Source organism: Cheilinus undulatus, linkage group 3 (assembly GCF_018320785.1).
Source record: "Cheilinus undulatus linkage group 3, ASM1832078v1, whole genome shotgun sequence".
Lineage (NCBI taxonomy): Eukaryota > Metazoa > Chordata > Actinopteri > Labriformes > Labridae > Cheilinus > Cheilinus undulatus.
The window spans coordinates 53,355,981-53,369,995 of NC_054867.1; the positions used below are offsets into that span (position 1 = coordinate 53,355,981).

Below are 14,015 nucleotides of genomic sequence, written 5' to 3' on the forward strand. Positions count from 1 at the left end.
ATACATCCATATGTGTCGTACGCAGCAATACGCCAAAAAACATGACCACGCTTTCTATATGTAACACAGGCTGATTTCCTCTCTCGTTAGGGTAAAGGAGGTGAAGTTCGGACCATCAACGTAGCAGACAACTTAACAAAAACGGCGGCTTTTATCAGGCCTTTCCAATCTAAATGGTCCTCAGTTCATTTTACTCTGCTTCTCCTGAAAGCCGATACAACACCCAAACACCTCGATACACACTGAAAGTAATGTTTGTTAGAAGAGCAGGAAATCAGGTAAAAAAGACGGAAAGAAAAGGAGGGAGGAGTGAAGATTTAGGAGTAATAGTTGCTCCGTTGGTAAAATTACTTTTTTATCGCCTCCTCTCTGCTGCCAGTTTATAACATACCTCATAGTGTGTTTGTGAGTTTTTGTGTATCTGTGTGTTGGTAGCTAATCCAAAAGGCCAATCAAATCTTCCCAAGCTCTGGGTGAGATTCAAAGATAGAAAAGAGAGCGAGAGAGAAACGGGGAGAGGAGGACTCAGCCCAGCAGAGAGGAGAGAAAAGATATCACCCAGGTGGCGGAAAAGATGGAAAAATCAGTTGCACCCAAAATGACAATCGTTCTACTAAAATGTGTTTTTCTCCCATTCAGCAGCGGGGAGCGAGAGGGAGAGGATGGTCGGGACGATAAGAGGAGAGAGAGAGAGAGAGAGGAAGGAAGGTTTTCTGCTCACTGATTCCTCTTTGAGTTTTTCTCTTTTTTAACTCACTTTTAGGGAAGGATAAAGGACAGGAAGGAAGGAACGAATAAATGAAGGATAAAAGGAAGAGAAGGAAAGAAAGGAAATAAGGAAAGACAGGAGGAAGAAAGGCAGAAGGAGGAAAGGAGTGGTGGAAGGGAGGAAGAAAGGATAGAAGGAATGAAGGATGAAACAAAGGAAATAATTAAATATGAAAGGAAATGAGGCAGTAAGGAAGGAATCGAAGGAAGGAGTGGATTAAAGAAAGAAGGAAGGAAGGAAAGTAGAAGATAGAAAGGAATGAACAAATTAACAACCAATTAAACAAAGGACAAAAGGACAGGAGGAAACAAAGGAAGGAATGAAAGCCAGAAGAAAGGAAGGACAGATGGAAGGAAGGATGGAATGAAGGATAAAAGGAAAGAAGGATGAAAGAAAGAAAGTTATTAAAGATGAAAGGAAGGGAGATAGTAAGGAAGGAATTGAAGGAAAGAATGAAGGAAAGAAGAAAGGGAGGAAGGAATAAAAGTAAAGGAAGGACAAAAGAAAAGAAAGGGTAGTTATGGAAGGAAGGTAGGAGAGAAGGAGTGAATAAAGGAAGGAAGAAAGAAAGGAAGTTATTAGAGATGAAAGGAAGGGAGATAGTAAGGAAGGAATCAAAGGAAGGACAAAAAGAAAGAAAAGGAAAGAGAGGATAATTATAGATGGAAGGAAGGGAGGTAGTAAGGAAGGAATCAAAGGAAGGACAAAAGGAAAGAAAGGGAAAGAGAGGGTAATTATAAATGGAAGGAAGGGAGGTAAGGAGGGAAATAAGGGAGAGAGTGGAGGAAGAAAGGACAGGAGGAGGGAGGGAGGGAGGAAAGAAGGAAGGAAATAAGAAAAGAGTAAGGAAGGAAAGAAGAAAGGAAGGAAGGTAGGAAGGAAGGAGTGAAGCATAGGAGGAAGAAAGGAGGGAAGGAAGGTAGGAAGGACTGGTGGAATGAAGGAATGAAAGAAGAAAGGAAGGAAAGAAGGTAAGTATAAGGTAGGAAGGAAGGAAGAAAACGAGGGAAGGAGTGGAGGAAGGAAGCAGTAAAATTAGATGGCTGGAATCAATGGAAAAAACAAACATACAAAGGACAAAAGGAAAGGAGGAAAGAAAGGAATAAAGGATAGACAGAAGGAAGGAAGGAAGGCAGGAGGATAGAACGAGTGGAGGAAGGAAGGACAGAGAAAAGGAAAGAAGGATGAAAGAAAGGAAGCTTTCAAAGATGAAAGGAAGGGGGTAAGGAGGGAATCAAAGGAAGGACTGGAAGGAAGGACAAAAGGAAAGGAGGAAAGAAAGGGCAATTAAAGATGAACAGAAGGGAGTGAGGAAGGAATCAAAGGAAGGAAGGAAGGCAGGAATGAAGGAAGGAACGAACAAACGAATATACAGCAGATTAAGAAAGGAAGGAAGGAAAGGAGGAAAGAAATATCAAAGGAGGTAGGAAGGAATTGAAGTTTACATCATATTTTGCACTTTTAAAGAGTGGCCCCTTTAGTCCACATGACACCTGAGTAGCCTAGTGGTTCATGTGGCTGACTTCGGTACATCAGACCGGGATTTGAATTCTGATCCGGGCTTGATCAGGATCCAGTGTAGGCCGTTGGACAAGGTCCTTAATGCCATGAACACCTGTCTATCTGTCAGGTGTAGGTGTCTCTGGATAAAAATGTCTGCTCAGTGACACTGGAGCACTGTAGTCTGGGGTCCCAGCAGTCCCCTACGTTTGCCCAATGCTAAAGTCTGCCTCTGTTTTATTAATCAGGACAGTGAGATTGAGTTAAACAGTTAAAGTCTGCCTCTGTTTCATTAATCAGGACAGTGAGACTGAGTTAAACAGTTAAAGTCTGCCTCTGTTTTATTAATCAGGACAGTGAGACTGAGTTAAACAGTTAAAGTCTGCCTCTGTTTCATTAATCAGGACAGTGAGACTGAGTTAAACAGTTAAAGTCTGCCTCTGTTTTATTAATCAGGACAGTGAGACTGAGTTAAACAGTTAAAGTCTGCCTCTGTTTTATTAATCAGGACAGTGAGACTGAGTTAAACAGTTAAAGTCTGCCTCTGTTTCATTAATCAGGACAGTGAGACTGAGTTAAACAGTTAAAGTCTGCCTCTGTTTTATTAATCAGGACAGTGAGACTGAGTTAAACAGTTAAAGTCTGCCTCTGTTTTATTAATCAGGACAGTGAGACTGAGTTAAACAGTTAAAGTCTGCCTCTGTTTCATTAATCAGGACAGTGAGACTGAGTTAAACAGTTAAAGTCTGCCTCTGTTTCATTAATCAGGACAGTGAGACTGAGTTAAACAGTTGAAACGTAAAGCTGAGAGGATCCTCAGATGTTCCAAAGTCATGATCCTCTCTGAAACGCTCTCATCCATCCTAAATCTTCAGATCTAACCAGACTCTAACATGTTCATACCTCCCGGTCTAACATGACATGGCTCTGCGTGCTGCAGATTTCATTTTTTCCTCGCTCGCCCTCATAGGTTCACTCTCCCTGAGGAGAAAAGTTCTGACTCACCTGTCTGCTCCGTTTATGAACAACCTGCTGACTAACCCTCACACGGCTCCTGGATGTGTTTAGGTCCTAAAGGTGAGAGGTGGACGTGTTCCAGCAGCTGTAACCAAAGAAAACGTCTGTCTCTGTATTCCTCCTGTGAAATCTCTATTATTTACCAGCTCAGAGCTGTGACCAACCTTCATATGAAAACTTACGCCCCCCTCAACGCCACGGCCTGGGACCCACTGATTCCTGTTCACTGAGCATGTGCAGCCGTCTGCACCTGTGAGTAACGCTCCCTCAGGACGCTTAACTCAGCGTGATGAATTCAGCACTAAGAAGACTTTAATCAAAACCACAAGAACGCCATCTTTAACTGAGACAAGATTAAGGATGTATGGAAGGAAGGAAGGAAGGAAGGAAGGAGGGAAGATAGGAAGGAAGACAGACTTTAATCAGAACCACAGGAACAACATCTTTAACTGAGATAAGATTAAGGATGGACGGAGGAAAGGAAGGAAGGAGGGAAGATAGGAAGGAAGACAGACTTTAATCAGAACAACCACTGAGACGCCATCTTTAACTGAGAAATACAGGAGGGAAGGAAGAAAGGAAGAAAGGAAGGAAGGAATGAAGGAAGGAAGGAAGGAAGGAAGAAAAGAAGGAAAGAAGGAAAGAAGAAAAGTTTAAGGTAGGAAGGATGGAAGGAAGGAAGAGAAGGAAGATAGGAAGGCAGGAAAGAAGGAAGCAAGGAAGGAAGGAAGGAAGACTTATATCAGAACAACCACAGAGACACCATCTTTGACTGAGATCAAGACAGACGAAGGAAGGAAGGAAGGAAGGAAGGAAGACTTGTATCAGAACAACCACAGAGACACCATCTTTGACTGAGATCAAGACAGACGAAGGAAGGAAGGAAGGAAGGAAGAAAAGAAGAAAAGTTTAAGGTAAGAAGGAAGGAAGGAAGGAAGAAAAGGAAGATAGGAAGGCAGGAAAGAAGGAAGCAAGGAAGGAAGGGTGGATTGAGGGAAGGAAGGAAGGAAGAAAGGACAGAAGAAAAGTTTAAGGTAGGAAGGAAGGAAGAAAGAAAAGGAAGATAGGAAGGCAGGAAAGAAGGAAGCAAGGAAGGAAGGAAGGAGGAGGGAAGACAGGAAGGAAGGAAAACAGACTGACATTTGATTTGGTGATTTCTGAGAGTATTTTGCATGCAGTGAGGAGCAGAGAATCATGGGAAATGAGACTTGATTCTCTCACAGGAAGCTGAGGCAGACACTACCTCATTACAGACACAACATTTATATGTTCACACAGACTCATTAAACCAGAGTAACAGACTAGAACATACCTACAGAACCCCTGTAGCTGCTCTTTGGACCGTCTGAGTCTCCTTTAAACGGTCTAATTTATCTACTGTACAGACCTTACACTGCTCACAGTAATGTAAATATAACATGTGTACCATCATTAAGTTGTGTATTAGTTAAAATTTTCACCAGTGAATGTTATAAAATTGGCTTTCTTTTAAAGAGGCGTTAAATGTTTCATAAATGACTCCAGGATCCATTAAGTCGTCTTAGCCGCTGATTCAAACTGACAGCTAGGATGCAACTAAAGCTAAGGGTTAGCAAACAACCACAACAAAGCTGTTCCTGATAATCCAATTTCCCCAAACACGAGGGGATTTAGTCACATAACCACATCAGATCTGTCAAAATGTCCACCAATGTTACATGAAACTTTTACCTGCCAACTTCCTGTCAACTGGCGAGACTTTAAGTCCCACATGGAGAGCAAACTGTGAGCTGGAAGATGCTGAAACTGAAAATGGAGGAACCGGAGCTAGAAGGAGACACTGATCTTCTTAATGTCGGAACAATCAGAGATGAGTTTGACTCAGAGCCGACAGCTGCACAGGAGAGGGACAGCAGGACGCTGTACCGGACACGTCTCTGCCTCTAACCGCAGTTTTAGAGTCTTATCAGCAGGAACAGAGAGGATGGAGGTCAGCCAGACTCTAAGACTGGACCTGTCAGCTCAGGCTGTTCTTCTTCTCTGGTTTGGCATTCACTTCACTCAGGATCCAGATAGCTAGAGCTAGCAGGATGAAACTAAACGTTTCAGGATCTTTCTAAGGCTGGTGTGCTGAGTAGAGTGTGGCTAAAGTTAGCAGCTATCTCCACCAGCCTTACTTTCTAAAACAGCTTGTAAAACTTCAACTCTGCGGTGCACAGTCCAGCTCTAAACATCCTTCAATTCAGGACAACACTGGCTTTAAGAATATGTGTGCTGCTGTAATGTGACTGGAATTTTTAAAAAATTATAGGACTACAAAGACGCCCCTGTTCTGTCCCCTATCTGTGCAGCTTTCTTTCCTTTCCGCCGCTCTTTTCTTTCTCTATCTTCTTGTTTATTTACGTCTCATTCACCTCATTTTTGCTTCCTCACATCCATCATCGTGCTCTTTCTAGCTCTCAGGTTCAACTTTTCACCTCCTCGCTGCCTCCTCTGCTCGTCTTTCTCTCTCCCTCTCTCTCGCCCTACCTGTTCATGCATTACTTATATTTCTGCTCAGAAATTCTGTGTGAAGTGTCCACTCTCTCTGACCCGCACACCAAAGAGCAACGGGCACAGAATACCAACACCACGACAAAAAAAAAACCTTCCAGCAGCCACACACTGACGCGAATGCACTCACCAAAAAACACACATCCCCTACGGCAAGCCCCAAGGACCAGGTTTAAGAGGCAGGTGAGGTGTTCACAGTCAGGGTACAAGCCTCGCACAGATAAACAAACTTCAGCAGAGAAAATACCGCTGTTCCCTCCACTGGGATCTGAGCCTTTTCTGGTCTCGTCTGAGACGCTTTCCTTCATTGCTACCTGCGTGTCACAGTACATCTCATTAAACCACCTTCACTTCAGTCTCTATTACGCTGAGACTAAGGTAACACGTGTTTAATTAGCAGCAATGTTGCAATGAATAGAGCATAGCATTGTTTTTATTCTTTCTCCAGCTATGGAGAAAGTCAACCGCCTGCTGGCATCTTCAGCATTTTCTACAAAGATCTCGCCAGAGAGATTAGGTAACTGAGTATAACCTAGTCTGCTTTAAGGCTAAAGAGACACACAAGCTTCAGATATTACATCATTCTGCAACTGCAACTGTTAAAAATGTACGGCCCCAATTCCAAAAAAAGTGTGGGAAGTGTGTAAACATGGCCCTGCCCCTCTCAGTTTCAATGCCTGATATGTTGTGCATGTTCTTTTGTAAATAAATTATGGGTTTGTGAGATTTGACAATCATTGACTTTTTGTTTTGATTTACTTTCTACACAGCGTCCCAATTTTTATGGAAGTGGGGTTGTAGTTTTTTCGTCCCTCTCTAGTGCTGATATGTGGACTCAAACTCCCGGTCACATATGTCTGGTCTGAAGTTGACTTTTCCTTTAAATCGGACTCTTTCGGGAACGTTTGTGATCTAATTTTAAGAAAACTCCTTTTCTATGAAGTGAAAAACATTTTTTCTCGCTCTCTTAATTCTAGGTTGTGTTGCGTTCACACCCTGTGGGAGTCCAGAGCGTCAGTAGGCTCCGGCAGATCTTGCACCGCGGGCTGATCTGTCCACACCACTATTGATTTAGTTTTCAGGGAACTGACGCACACGCAGACCCACAAAGAGACTACGGCAGCTCTGCAGGGTCTAATTCTTGGACTCCAATCAGACCCATGAGCACCCGGGGATGCTGAAAAACACGGCAGCTTCTCTGTGTGGTTTCCACGGTGCAGCGGCTGACAGCGGCTCTCCTGGTTCTCCGCTACGCCCCACTGAGTCTTATCTCTGACAGGCAGAAAACACAGCAACGGCACAAAAACAGCACACATGAAGACAGCAGATACACAGAGACACAAACACGTCAGCGGGCAGCTCCCACCGTCTCTAACGGCCCAGCCGGAGGTTTGTAGAGACCCGGCTGCCCTCGGGGGCTCTGACAGCATCTGCTCGACAAGAGACATACAAATGAGACTCACACCGGAGCAGAGAGCAACATCTGTCTGCTCGGAAAACTTTCCTGCATCTTTTTATTCAGTCGGAAAACTCGCTTTGAGAGAAATGTCAGCGAATAAACAGGTCTGAACACCGAGTCAGCTTATTCTGTATCAAACTGCTGCACATTTTTAAAGAAATGTGATTTTCTGTTTTTTTCTGAAGATCTCAAGGTATTAAGACACTTTCATGGGAAACCCAGCCTTATTATACAACACTGGTGGACTCAGAGGGGGCAGGAAGGTGACTGCTACCCCACTACTGTTTAAAAAAAACACACAAAAGTGCACCCTTAAATGCACATAGGGTATGAAACATGATGAAGTGACCTCCAGGGTGCCTAAAATGGCCTCTGGGTTTCTCTTCCAGCACAGAAAACATGGTAAAGTGTCTTCTACAGTGGTCTACCAGAGGTCAAGATTTTACCAATTTTCCTTAAGAGTGCTCTATCAGTACAAAAAAACCATGATAAAGTGCCCAGTAGGGTGCCCTACCAGTGGAAGAAACACGACATAAAATTGTGACCTTCTAGAAAGCAGTAGGTTGTAAAGTGCCTCTTAAAATTCTTCCCAGTGGCAAAACCTCAGTAAAGTGCCTTCTCAGGTGTCCTTGCAGTGGTCACGATATGGTAAAGTGCCACTGAGGGGCGTCTGAGTGGATGGGAAAAAAAAAAAAACATGGTAAAGTGCCCCGTAGGATGATCTTTCGATGGGCAACAAGTGATAAAGTGCCTCCATAGTGCTTTCCAGCTGATACATTTGTCTAAGTGCCCTCTCTTAGACAAAGGCAAACTCAGATAAAGTGCCCTAAAGGCTGACCCTTCAAGAAGGCAACAAATAGTAAAGATGACCCTAGGATGCTTTCCAGTGGATGAAACCTGATAAAGTGCCATCTAGAAAGGCTTCACAGTGGAAATAAAGAGGTAAAGTGCCTTATAGAGTGGCTTCTATTAGGTAAAATTTGATAAAGTGCCTTCCAGAAGGCAGCAAGTTGTGAAGTGCCTCCCAAAATTCTTCTAGTGCCAAAAACATGGTAAAACACAGTGCCTTCTCGAGTGCCCTTTCAGTGGGCCATAAGTGGTAAAGTGCCGTCTTTGTGCCCTCCAGTAGATACACTTAATAAAGTGCCATCTAGAGTGCTCTCTGAGTGGAAAAAACACGACAAAGTGCCCTTAAAGTGTGACCTTCAGAATGCAGTGTGGTAAAGTGCCAACGAGGGAGCTTTGAGTGGAAAAAAAAAAAAAAAAAAAAAAAAACAATTAAGTGCCACAGAGGTAATCTTTCAATGGACAATAAAGGGTTAAGTGCCCCATTAGTGCCTCCCAGTTGATGCAGTTGGGTTAAGTGCCCCATTAGTGCCTCCCAGTGGATGCAATTTATAAAGTGCCCTCTAGCCATCTCTTTAAATTGATAAAAGATGACAAAGTGCCCTAAAAGTGAGACCATCCAGAAGGAATGTAAGTCGTCAAGCGCCCCCAATGCTTTCTCAGCAGCAAAAATGTGGTAAAGTGCCTTCTCTGGTGTTCTTGCAGTGGGTTAGTGTTAAGGTGCCCCCTTAGTGCCTTCCGGTGGATACATTTGGTAAAGTGTCTGTAGGGTGCTCATCAAATGAATAAAACATGGTAAAGTGCCCAGTAGAATATTCTTCTAATGAGCAATACATGGTAAAGAAGGCATTAAGTTGTCAAGTACCCCCAATGCTTTCGAGTAGCAAAAACGTGGGAAAGTGCATTCTCTGATGTCCTTGCAGTGGTAAATATATGGTAAAGTGAAAATGAGGGTGCTCTGAGTGGATAAAACAATCAATGGTCACACATTACACTCTTTCTGTAGGCAATAAGTGGTAAAGTACCCCCTTAGTACTTTCCACTGAATACACTTGATAAAGTGCCCTCTAAAGTGCTTTTCAAATGGATATAACATGACAAAGTGCCCTAAAAATGTGACCTTCTAGAAGGCAGTAATTTGTCAAGTGCCCCCTACAATGCTTTTCAGTGGCAAAAACATGGTAAAGGTGCCTTTTTAGTGGGTAATAAGTGGTAAAGTGCTCCTTTTGTGCCTTCCATTGGAAACACTTGTTAAAGTGCCAATGAATGTGCTCTCTAAGTGGATAAAACAGGGTAAAGTGCCCCGTGTAACACTTTTCTAATCTGTGATTAAGTGCCCCTCAATCCTTTCCAGTGGATACACTTGGTAAAGTGCCCTCTAGGGTGCTCTCTAAATGGATAAAACATGGAAAAGTGCCCCATAGAATGCACTTCCAACAGGTAATAAGTGGTAAAGTGCCCCCTAAGGGCCCGCCAGTGGAAACACTTTATTGAGTGCCCTCTTGGGGCTTTCAATTGAAAAAAAAGGTAAAGTACCCTGTAGGGGGCTCTCTCAGTAGACAAGACATGAAACAGTGCCCTTTAGATTGACTATCAAGTTGGCAAAAAGTGGTAAAGTGCCCTTAAGAGTGCCTGCCAGTGGATCAGCTAGATAAAGTGCCCTTAATAGTGTTCTTCAACTGGAAAATCAGTGATGAAGTGCCATCAAGGCTGCCTCCCAGTGGCCAAAATACTGCACAGTGTACCCTTTCAGTGGTCAAGATTTGTTAAAGTATGCTTTAAGGCTTTATTCCCTATCACCAGACACAGCAGCTATTCTCCAAACTAAAGTAGTCCCCCCCCCCCCCCCCCAAAGCAGGTGCCCTTTTAACATCTGACTCTCAGAAATCCTGTGTCCACCACTGTTTATGAATAATCAAGACAGGAATGTCAAAGTCTCAAGAAAACAACTGAACCATACTCATACTGTATATCTACATCATACCCTTTATCTGCTTCATTATTACTGGTCTCAGAGGTACTGTTTCAGGTCCACATTATTGGGTTCAAATCCCTAAAAAATATCAGGCTTTATTATAAAAAATGTAACAAATATAGCGGTTTTTGCAAGATTCAGTGACATGTTTGCTCCCAGTAAAAGCTCCACCCATAACCATCACTTATTTTCCAGTTATTCAGCGAGGGAGACATCATGTGTTGAGGCGTGCAGCAGTGCTGTGTCACTGATTATCATGCATGAGCTGGTCAGGCTCACACTAACAGGAGGAGAGACGGTCACACCTGGATGAACTACACACTCATTAACCCTGATTTCACTTAGCAGCTCTGCAGAACACACATCCACAGAAACATGCAGGCACAAATTAATCTGGACACACAATTAACCGTGACACCTCACGCCTGAATGCACAAATGAGACACTCATCCAGAGACAAACTCTGCTGCAAACAGATGATCCCACGGCAACATGCACAGAGGAAAAACACAGAAAAATGCACAGATCTTACTCATTAATATGCACTTTTAGGCCTCTGCACACCACACGTTTATTTGTGAATGACTTCTTTTTTAATCTGTAGCCAGTAAATCAGAGATTTCACACATCACAGACTCTGAGGGCCACATCATAGTCACTGAGGGCCACATCACAGTCTCTGAGGGCCACATCACAGTCTCTGAGAGCCACATCACTGACTCTGAGGGCCACATAACAGACTCTGAGGGCCAAATCACTGACTATGAGGGCCACATAACAGACTCTGAGAGCCACATCACTGACTCTGAGGGCCACATCACAGACTCTCAGGGCCACATCTCAGATTCTGAGGGCCACATCTCAGACTCTGAGGGCCACATCACTGACTCTGAGGGCCACATCACAGACTCTGAGGGCCACATCACAGGCTCTGAGAGCCACATCACAGGAAACAGAGTAAAGCCAAGTGCATGCATGGCCTGTATGGTGCCCACATGCTCTCCACAAGTCTGTGGTCTCTCCAGCTATCTGTTTCCTTGTTAGGTGCTTGTTAGGTTAATCCTTGACTGAGGTAATTGTAGGTGGTGGCTTTGAGCGTGCCTGGTTATTTCTCTCTGCGTTTCAGCCCTGTGAATGGTTGGCGACCACTGCCTCTCACCCAATGACAGCTTGATTCTCCAGACCCCCACACCCCAGAACTGGACAAGTGCTATGGATCATGGATGGACTGAGGATCGTAAACCGTGGACCATTCGAGCCCAAGTTGTGTCGTGAGCCTGAACAACAGCATACCGTCTGCAGAGAGGTGTGGGTTCACAGATACGTGTGCTTATTTTTGCATATTTTTCTTGTTTATCGTTGGCATGAGCGACTCCCCCGACGGGACGGTGGCTTACAGCACCTGAGCCACACGGACACACAAAAATACACACATGAGACACACACACTTAAACCAGGAGACGCATCCTTCAGCAGGAATCTCTCCTACGTCAGACAGTTTTCTGCTAACAGATGGTAATGACGGTGTCAGTCCCACGACTATCATCCAATCAAAACAGCACACATACACACTAACAGACAAATGCACACCCAAATACACACCTCAGCCTCCCTGCAGACTAAACATCCTTCACAGACCATAAGGTTAATGCTATAATCCACAGAATATATGCATTTAGGACATCATTTAGGCCTCTGTGCCTCTACATTTAAATAGATTTCACTGATTTCATTTAAATTCCATTAAAAACAAACAGATTAATTCCCCTTTCACCACCACAGGAGCTTTTATGGCACATAGAAATAAAAATAAGCACGGTGCACTGAAAAATACCTGAGCTAGAGATGCATAACTGGCACTAAAAAGGAAATCAACCTGCAGTGGAAGCATGATATTATAGATAGTGTCCAGGTCAGACTATGTTATATGCATGATTTTAACCTGATTCTAGAGGTTTCAGGACCCATCTGACTCTAAAATGGATGTTTTTCTTGTTTTATTGACCCAAAAGTGGTAAATAAAAACAGGAAGTCTCCTCACAGGAGAGATCACACTTAAAGTCAGAGAAAAAGACAGATAAACCCCACAGAGAGGGGAAGAGGAATGTATTTATGTCTGACAACAACAGATCGCTGCGATGCTCTTATTCTATCAGAGACGTCACAATAGCATTACACCAACATCCTCACTTCATCAGAATCCCACACAGCGGGACAGCATTGGACTTCCTGGATCATATCACACACATGCTCTACCAGAGAATGTAACATTCCTTTCCCCTTCAAACTACCTGTGGTGAAAAAACAAGCATTATATTCAACAGCAGCAGCCAGACGGCTTCACAAACTGCACTTGCCAAGCCTTGCAACATTTATGAAAACAAGATTAGAGACGAACATGTGCTTTCTTCAGAATAACATTCTTTTCCAATTTACACTATATGTGGTGGAAAAAAAACAGGCATTAACATTACCAGTAGCAGCCAGATGGCTTTACAAAAAAGAATACTACACTCTCCATTCCAAAAAATTCTACAAAAATGAGGTTGAAGAAAAAACATGTTCCTTCTGCGGGAGCATATACTGTAACATTATTTTCCCATGTAAACTATCTGTGGGGAAAAACACATTAAAATAACAGTAGCAGCCAGATGGCCCTACAAACCAAAAACACTAGGCACATTATTTCATGTAATGCCAAGAAATCATGTGCCCTTTACACAGGTATATAACATTCCTTTCCCACTTAAATTATCTGTGGTGAAAAAGAAAAACAAGCATAATTCTACAGGTGCAGTCAGATGGCTTTACAAAAAATTATACTACACTTGCAATGCCATACAAAATCTTCAAAAATAAGGGTGACATGCATGTGGCATCTACAGGAGCATAGAACATTTTTTCCCCTTTAAGCTAAGGGTGGTGAAAAACAAGTGTTATATTCTACAGTAGCAGTCAGATGGCTTTACAAACCAGAATACTACACTTACAATGCCATTTAAAATCTACTAAAATAGGCTGATGACTAAGATTCGCCACCTACAGGGGCATATAACATTATTTTCGAATTTAATCTAACTGTGGTGAAAAAACATGCATTATATTCTGCAGTAGCAGTCAGATAACCTTACAAATCAGAAAAACTTCATTTTTAATTCAAGGCACAATCTATCAAAATGAGATTGATGACAAACACGTGCCTTTTACAGGAAAATAAAACATTCCTTTTAAGATTCAAACTGTGGTGAAAAAAGCAAGCATTATAATTCTACAGTAGCAGTCAGATGGCTTTACAAACCAGAATACTACACTTTCAATGCCAAGAAAATTCTACAAATATTAGGCTGATTACAAACATGTGCCTTCTACAGGAGCATATAACATTATTTTCCCATTTAGACTGTCTGTGGTGAAAAAACAGGCATTATATTCTGCAGGAGCGGCCAGATCAGAAATCCACATTTGCAATTCAAAGCAAAATCTATAAAATGTGGTTATTGACAAATGTGTGCCTTTTACACGAAAATATAACATTCCTTTTCCATTTAAACTATCTTTAGTGAAAAAAAACATATATCAAAATCAACAACAGTAGCCAAATGATCTTTCAAATGGGAAAACTGAACTTGCAATGTCAAGCAAAATCTATAAAAATGAGAAAATGACAAACACTTGCCTTCTACAGGGGCATACAACATTATTTTTCCATTTAAACTGTCTGTGGTGAAAGAAACAATCACAGTAGCAACGAGATTGCTTTACAAACCAGAAAACTACCCTTGCAATGCCAAGCAAAATCTATAAAAATGAGGTTGATGAGAAACATGTGCCATCTACAGTGGGATATAACATTATTTTCCCATTTAAACTACCTGTGCTGAAAAAAACAATCACAGTTGCAACCATACAGCTTTACA

The 14,015-nt window shown here is 42.6% G+C and overlaps 1 protein-coding gene across 1 annotated transcript in view; it reads right to left on the bottom strand.

The window, feature by feature from the left end:
* ptprt (protein tyrosine phosphatase receptor type T) overlaps positions 1 to 14,015 on the bottom strand; it is a 516,342-nt gene that overhangs the window by 366,385 nt on the left and 135,942 nt on the right. The window lies entirely within an intron of this gene.